The sequence below is a fragment of the Neofelis nebulosa genome, chromosome 10, assembly GCF_028018385.1.
Source record: "Neofelis nebulosa isolate mNeoNeb1 chromosome 10, mNeoNeb1.pri, whole genome shotgun sequence".
NCBI lineage: Eukaryota > Metazoa > Chordata > Mammalia > Carnivora > Felidae > Neofelis > Neofelis nebulosa.
The window spans coordinates 18,495,783-18,503,428 of record NC_080791.1 but is presented as its reverse complement, the minus strand read 5'-3'; the positions used below and the strand labels follow the sequence as shown (position 1 = coordinate 18,503,428).

At 42.0% G+C, this 7,646-nt stretch overlaps 1 long non-coding RNA gene across 1 annotated transcript; it reads right to left on the bottom strand.

Annotated features, from left to right (window-relative positions):
• Positions 1-1,766: 1,766 nt before the first annotated feature.
• Positions 1,767-5,456, bottom strand: LOC131486954 (uncharacterized). The gene is made up of 2 exons (XR_009249535.1): positions 4,498-5,456; positions 1,767-2,858 (listed from the first exon to the last, which is right to left on the bottom strand). It is a non-coding gene; the product is annotated as an uncharacterized LOC131486954 (long non-coding RNA).
• Between the last annotated feature and the right edge of the window lie 2,190 nt (positions 5,457-7,646).

Here is a 7,646-nt window from a genome sequence, read left to right as displayed (position 1 = left end):
GGCAGGGACCGGAATCCCCCTATCAGTCCTGTCAGCCATCTTATAACAGATTTTTCCCTATCAATAGAAGAAACTATATAAGCTCAGAACCAGTATCTGAATGCATATTACCTTTATGCCGTATATCTTTCTGCTAAATAGTGCTGTCACAATACTTTGCCTACTACACAATTTTCTCTTCTGCCCGAGGAGGCTCGGTAGAATTTATGGGCTCAAGGTCCCTAGTTGCATCAAATCTGCCTATCTACCTGTGATATTGTGATTTATAATAAAAATATATATATTTGGTCTTCATCCAGTTTCTGGCACACACAGCTCCTAAAACTCTTGGAATTTCTTAAGTGAGGAGAGTAATAAAAGTGTCATTTGTTATGTTAATGGGCTAACTTTTGGACCACACTGAAGGATGGGGACTGATTGCCAGGAGAGACAACCATGAGGGATAGAATTTTCAGTCCTCTTATTTCCTGGGAGGGGTGAGGGACTGGAGGTTGAATCAATCACGAATGGCCAATGACTTCATCAATCATGCCTCTGTAACGAAGCCTCCATAAAAAAAAGGGGGGGGGGAGGGTTTCAGAGTGTATAGGTTTGGGAACTGGAACCTTTCGGCGTGGCACCAGGCCAAGCCCTGGACTCCACAAGGAGGGAAGCTCCTTTGTTCAGGACCCCACCCTACGTCAGTCTCCACCCGGCTGCTGATTAGTATCCTTTAATATCCTCTGTAATAAGCCAGTAATCTAGCGAGTAAACAGGTTTCCTGAGTTCTGTGAGCCACTCCAGCAAATTATTCAAACTCAAGGAGGCGGTTGTGAAAACCTCTGGGTTATAGCCTGTGGGTCAGAAGCAAGTACAGGTAACAACTGGCCTCTGAAGTGGCCAGTCTTGTGGGACTGAGCCCTCACCCTGTGAAATCTGATGCGATCTCTGAGTAGAGTCAGAGTGCAGTTGAAAGGCAGTTCACCTAGCTGGGGTCAGAGAATTGCTTGGTGGTATGAATCCCTCCCTCCCCAACACACACACACACACACACACACGCACACACACACACACTGGAGTTGGGGTGCATAATTCTTTTAATACCTTTATCTCATTTTCAGAGTCCTATTCGTTCCCCATCAATGCCATACCTTTAACATATAAAAGTCAATAAGATCAGGAATTTAATTTGCTGCCAGCACAATGAAACTTTGACGTGGCTTTCAGAAATTTGGCTCTACAACTGCAGAGGTAAGAGTTTATTTTAGGGCAATCATATTCTCATTTAGGGCAATTCTCATTTAGGGCATTTGGGCTCCTTAGTTGGGTGTTGAACTGGGAATTTAAAGTCATAAACTCATCACCTTTGTCTAAGTTTCTCAGCACACTTAGAAGCTCTGCATAAGCTTCTTACACTCCGTTTCCACTAGAATGTTCTATGCCTCAAACACTTGTTCCTCCCATGCCTTGTCTTCCACACGCACTTGATTACGGGTGTCTCCAAGTGATTATTTAAGTAACTGTTTTGCTATTGCAAGATCACGGACTTCCAACGTCCCCTTTAATTTTGGAAACAGGGTCACTAATGACTTTAAAGCTTAACTGAATCAGAGAACCGCTTGCAGATAACACAAGACCAGTTCAGAGAACTGATTGTTTTTTAAATTTTTTAATTGAAATACACAATGTTATGCTAGTTTCAGGTATCCAAACATAGTGACTTGAAAAGTCTGCAGAGATCTGATTCTTTAAAAAAAATTGTGTTTAATGTTTATTTATTTATTAAAAAAAATTTTTTTTAACGTTTATTTATTTTTTGGGACAGAGAGAGACAGAGCATGAATGGGGGAGGGGGAGAGAGAGAGGAAGACACAGAATCGGAAGCAGGCTCCAGGCTCTGAGCCATCAGCCCAGAGCCCGACGCGGGGCTCGAACTCATGGACCGCGAGATCGTGACCTGAGCCGAAGTCGGACGCCCAACTGACTGAGCCACCCAGGTGCCCCAATATTTATTTATTTTTGAGAGAGAGAGAGACACAGAGTGTTAGCGGGGGAGGGGCAGAGAGAGAGGGAGACACAGAATCTGAGACAGGCTCCAGGCTCCGAGCTGTCAGCACAGAGCCTGACTCAGGGCTCCAACCCATGAACTGTGAGATCATGACCTGAACTGAAGTCGGATGCTCAACTGACTGAGCCCCCCCAGGTGCCCCAACAGAGGTCTGATTCTTAAGATTCTGACCCCTGGGATCACTTTCAGTGGCAGGTTCTTTATCAGCGTTCCATTAGAGAAGCGAGGATTTGACCACAGCTAACTGTGAAGGCTGGTTACAGTTCATAGGAGGTGATCGTTTCTGTCTGGTGTTGGGATCTGAAGTCTGTGGAGGAGGAAGTCAGGAAGGAAAGGCAAATGTGAGGTGGGCACGAGGGGGCGACGAGGACGGACTAGCACTTGGGAGACTGTGCAACTCAGGAAGGTGGACCGGTGCGTTTGTCAACCCCTCACCACCCCTTTGAGATGGAGGGCGGCAGAGGCTTAAACACACATCAGGCCCAGAACTGGGAGAAGCCGAAGGGGAGCAGAGCGGAGTCACGGCTGCCGCAGGCCCAGATGCTGCGTTGGGCCGAGCAGGCGAGCCAACTGCGAAGTTACAACATGACTGAATCGGCAACAGTGATTCCCAGACCGCCTCATCTTTCCAAGCGTGAAAAGTAACGTGGTTGCCGCTCCATTTCCACCTTCTAAATCTGACACAAAACGACTTGGGCAGCCGTGCTAACCCACAAGCGTGTAGGAGAGTAATTTCGGGAAACACCATTCTGGCTCGGCTAAGCTGACCCAGTACAAGGCCATCGTACCACTGGTCACAGAAGAGATCGCTCTGAAAAATAGAAAATACTTGCAACTCAATAGCAATGAAGACACAGCATATCACAATGTGTGGCATGCAGTCACTGCAGACCTTACAGGAAATTCGGTGGCTTTAAAATTTTTTTTTTCAACGTTTTTTATTTATTTTTGGGACAGAGAGAGACAGAGCATGAACGGGGGAGGGGCAGAGAGAGAGGGAGACACAGCATCGGAAACAGGCTCCAGGCTCCGAGCCATCAGCCCAGAGCCTGACGCGGGGCTCCAACTCACGGACTGCGAGATCGTGACCTGGCTGAAGTCGGACGCTTAACCGACTGCGCCATCCAGGCGCCCCGAGGAAATTCGGTGGCTTTAAATGTTTATATTTATAAAGGAAAAAAAAAATCACTGAGCTTCTGTCTTGAGAAGTTAAAGAGAAGACATAGAAAGGGAGAAAGGGAGAGAGACAGAGAGATCAATGTAACCCCAAAAAAATAAAAGGAAAAAGAGGCAGAAAGTAACAAAACCGAAGACAAGCAATGGAGAAAAATCAACAGGGCGAAAAGTAGATTTTTAAAAAAGATCAACTAAATGTATATTCGCTCAGCTCTACTGATCAAGAAAAGGAAGAAAACAAATGATCAGTATCAGGAATTTTAAAAAGGAACATCAAAAAAAAAGATCTTCTAAACTCAAAAAAAAAAAAAAAAAAGGAAACATCACTACAGATCCTGTAAGCGTTGAATGTGTAAGAGGGAGGGGCGCCTGGGTGGATCAGGCCACGATCTCTTGGGTCATGAGTTCAAGCCCCGAATCGGGTTCTCTACTGTCCTTGTGTAGCCTGCTTCAGATCCTAAGTCTTCCACTCTCTGCCCCGCCCCCTGCTCAAAAATAAATAAACATTAAAAAAAATAAAAGTGTAATAGGGGAATGTTACAACTTTATGGCAAAAAATCTGAAAACTTAAAACGAAATAAACAAATTTCTTAAAAACCAGTGTATCAAAACTGACAAATGGAGAAATAAAAATACGAAAAGTCTTCTATCTATTACGAATTTGAATGCATTATCAAAAATCTTCCCACAAAAAGAAGTCCGAGCTTGCTTTGAGATAGGCAAAGACTTCTTAAATGGGACATAAGATGCAATAATTATCAAAGATGTAAATTGATAAATTGGTCTTAATCAAAATTAAATAACTTTCCTGTTTTTGACTTTAAAAATACAATTAAGGAAATGAAAAGGCAAGCTACAGATGGGAGTAAACATTTGTAACACATATATCTGACAAAGGATTTGTGCCAATACATAAAAATTATTATAAATCAATAATAGAAAAACAACTTGATCTAAAATGTGGCCAAACGACTTGAACAGATACTTCAGAAGTGTAAAACAGCCAAAAAGCATGAGAAAAAAACGTGTTTAACATAATTAGTCATAGGAAAATACAAATCAAGTACAATGAGACACTACTCCACACCCACCAGCATGGCTAAAAATAAGGACTGACAATACTGTTTGTGAGGATGTGGAGGAAATGGAATTCTCATCATTTGTAGTCGGAACGTAAAATGGTACAATCACTCTGGAGAAGAGTTTGATCGTTTCTTGTAAAATTAAACACGTATCTACCCTGGTACTGAGGCATTATACGAACAGGTATTGACCAGAAAGAAAGGGAAACATAGATCCATACAAAGACTTGTACATTTGTTTGTAGCGGCTTTATTCATAATAACCTCACCTAGAAATAGACCAGAAATCCATCGGTGGACACACAGATAAACAAATTGTAATATACCGCGATGGAACAGAGATAAAAAGGAACAAACTACAGGCATATGCAAAAGCCTGAATTTCAAAACACGTAAGCTAAAAAAACTAGACACAAGAGTACATACTGATTCAATCTGTAAGAAACTCTAGAACAAGCAAAATTCATCTCCAGTAACAGAAAGTGGATTGGTGGTTACCTAAGGGATGTGGAGAGATTGTGAAGGAAGATCAATTTTTTTTCTGGTAAAGAAAATGCTCTGTATCTTTTTTTTTTTAATTTTAATATTTTAAAAGTTTATTTGAGAGAGAGAGAGAAAGAGAACAAGTGGGGGAGGGGCAGAGAGAAAGAGAGACAGGGTCCACGGCATCAGCGCACAGCCTGACGCAGGGCTTGAACTCAAGAACCCGTGAGATCATGACTTGAGCTGAGATCAAGAGTGGGACGCTTAACTGACTACACCACCCAGGCACCCTGAAAATGTTCTAGATCTTAACTGGGTGCTGCTTGGATGGTGTACGTATTTGTAAAAGCTCATTGAACCATACAATGAGTACATTTTACTGTATTTAAATGATACCTCCATTAAGTTAATTAAAAGAAAAAAATCTTGATGAAGCACCGGACAAAACTCACCACAGCAAGTGCTCTCAAATATCGGAATATGCACTAAGTGTCCAGGTTCCTATTTGTTTGTTTGGTAGAACATGTCAAGAGGCCACATTTTCATACAAGGAAACGGCTTAGTGTGTAAAATTATAATTTTAAAATAGATAAAATGATATAAGGAGTGGATGAAAGTCTATAGTACAAATATTTTATTTTTTTGAAGTTTGTTTATTTATTTATTTATTTATTTATTTATTTATTTATTTATTTATTTATTCTGGTGGCGGGGGGAAGGGCAGAGAGACAGAGACATAGAATTCCAAGCAGGCTCTGTACTGTAAGCTCAGAGCCTGACCCCACAAACGGTGAGGTCATGACCCGAGCTGAAACCAAGAGTCAGACGCTTAACCGACTGAGTCACCCAGGTGCCCCAGCAACGCATTTTGAAAATAAAATTATTTAGCAACAAATAATTTAGATATCTTACAATTGTTACAAAGAAAATTTACAGTATATGTGTTAACTTTGGCTTTTCTTACGATTTTCCTCTGTGCTCCCTATTTCTTGTTCACCCCGTGTCGTTCACCCTCCCATGTTAAGGCCAAAGTACCCAGGGGCGTTTTTTTTTTTCTCCCAGTAGTTGATTTCCATTGAGGGGCTATCCTAGGTGTAATGACAATAATCATTGAACCTAGAAAGCAGAGGCTCACGATTTACATGAATTATAGCCTCTGTTGACATTTAATTGAGTGTTTCTAACCCGTTTAATCTTATTAGGTAGGCAGTATTTTCATCAGTTTGCAGATAGAGAAACCAAGGTCATGCAATTTGCAAGGGGCAGAGCCAGGACTCAAAACTATTTAACTCTAAAGCAATTAGTGTCTGTAATTCCTCTGAGATGAATTATACTCCAGCTGAAGTTATAGATTGTCCTCCCAGGTTCGTCATTTCTTGGTGTAATCAACCAATAATTTTGAAGATCTTTTTTTTTTTTTTGTATCCAGAACACTGTTATGTAGTAACTCCTCGCGGACGCATTCAACTCCCTGATCGGTTCTCTTACTACTGATTCCTATATGGTCAGAATCCAGGGTACTGGCAAGTTTTGTTCCTTCATTCCTAGGGAACTTTGAGTGGAAAGAAAAAAAAAAAAAAAAAAAAAAAAAAAAAAGGACAGTCCGTCCTTGATTAGGACCCATCTGAATCCTCTTTACTTTCCCTTTGGCTCCTCCCAGGCACTCAGCAAAGGTCAGCTAATGAATAAGACCTGAATTGTTGGCTAAAAAGACAGTGCTTAAGAATCTACAGTATTCGGGCGCCTGGGTGGCTCAGTGGGTTAAGCGGCCGACTTCGGCTCAGGTCATGATTTCGCGGTCTGTGAGTTCGAGCCCCGCGTTGGGCTCTGTGCTGACAGCCTGGAGCCTGTTTCAGGTTCTGTGTCTCCCTCTCTCTGACCCTCCCCTGTTCATGCTCTGTCTCTCTCGGTCTCAAAAATAAACGCTAAAGAAAAAAAAAAAAACTACAGCATAAATATTTGCAGCATCTGGTGCAGTGTGTGACCCCTGGTAGGGGTTCCTTAAATGTTTATTGAAGGGAAGGGCATTTCCACCACTTCATTAATTCATTCAGCAAAGTATTTATCAAACCTCAACCATATTTTGGAGGGGGAGACGGGGGCTGTTGGCACAAAGCCTGACACGGGGCCCAAATTCACAGACCGTGAGATCATGACCAGAGCCGAAGTCAGATGTTTGACGGAGCCACCCAGGTGCCCCTAACCTCAACCATGTCTTTCAAGGACACATACTTTAATACAGTAATGATTCACACCCGGTCTCTACTTTGAAGGATTCTGGGGTCTAGAATAAATTGGGTGCACTTAACAACGATACAGGACAGAAAGCAGTAACTGCTGATAGAAGACTGCCAGTCAAGGTTTTTGACACTGAAGAAGTTGGGAAGACAAGGAAAGGAAGTTCTTTATCCCTTAAGTTGGTTTGTTTCTTTGGATAGCTTTTTTCATGCTCTCTTGGCAATCCCATGGCCTTAAACTTTTTCTTCTCTGAATTAATCTCAAATCTTTGTTCTGATTTGTCTTCCTACTTTCCTTCTTCCTCCCAGACATCATCCCTATTTAAATAATCTGCTAGCACTGCAGACCCCATGTATCAAAACCTGAACTCATAATTCTTTGCCAGATCTGTCCCTGACTTCTTTTAAGATGGGAAGAGAAAGAAACATGGGACAGAGAAATGAGAAGTAGGAAATTCACAGCACAGAGAGACAGAGAGACAAAGAAACAGAGACACCAAAGAACAGGGACAGCACCTAATAAAAGTCTCTGGGTTTTTGAAATGTGTTCTTGTACCACCTCCATCCATTTCCCAATTTCTATCATAAAAGTGGAAAATGTTGACTGTCCCTTCCGGCTCT